Source organism: Antrostomus carolinensis, unplaced genomic scaffold (genome assembly GCF_000700745.2).
Source record: "Antrostomus carolinensis isolate BGI_N321 unplaced genomic scaffold, ASM70074v2 scaffold23930, whole genome shotgun sequence".
NCBI lineage: Eukaryota > Metazoa > Chordata > Aves > Caprimulgiformes > Caprimulgidae > Antrostomus > Antrostomus carolinensis.
Genome location: NW_010286793.1, coordinates 15,337 through 15,721, shown reverse-complemented (window position 1 = coordinate 15,721; position 385 = coordinate 15,337). Strand labels below are relative to the sequence as shown.

At 49.4% G+C, this 385-nt stretch overlaps 1 protein-coding gene across 1 annotated transcript in view; it reads right to left on the bottom strand.

Annotated features, from left to right (window-relative positions):
* Positions 1–385, bottom strand: part of ADAM19 (ADAM metallopeptidase domain 19) — a gene marked incomplete at its 5' end in the record, with an annotated part of 29,783 nt that overhangs the window by 17,252 nt on the left and 12,146 nt on the right. The gene's annotated exons all lie outside the window — the stretch shown is intronic.

Below are 385 nucleotides of genomic sequence, written 5' to 3'. Positions count from 1 at the left end.
GCTACTGCCTGTGCACACCAAAGAGGCATCTCTATCTCCTCTGCAGGTAGGAGGGCAGAGCCTAGGAAAATGTCGGCTGACAGAAGCAAGACACACCTGTGACTGCTTTTGGTTTTGGATTATTTATTGCAAACCATGGGTGGCTGCACTGTCCTGTTTACCTCACTGGGCAATTTGGCCTGTGCCACACTCAGTTAAGATGTCTCAGGTTTGCTTTGGCATAGGCTGTTTCCTGGCTGGAGCCAGTCCCATCAGCACAGCTTCCAGTCAGCACTGGAGAGCAGATGACCACTAATATCAATAAAGCCCACGTGGTGTTTTGGAAACAGACTCTGAGCTGGTGTAAATGAATGCAGCTCTTTGGTCACAACGAGCCATTTCGTTT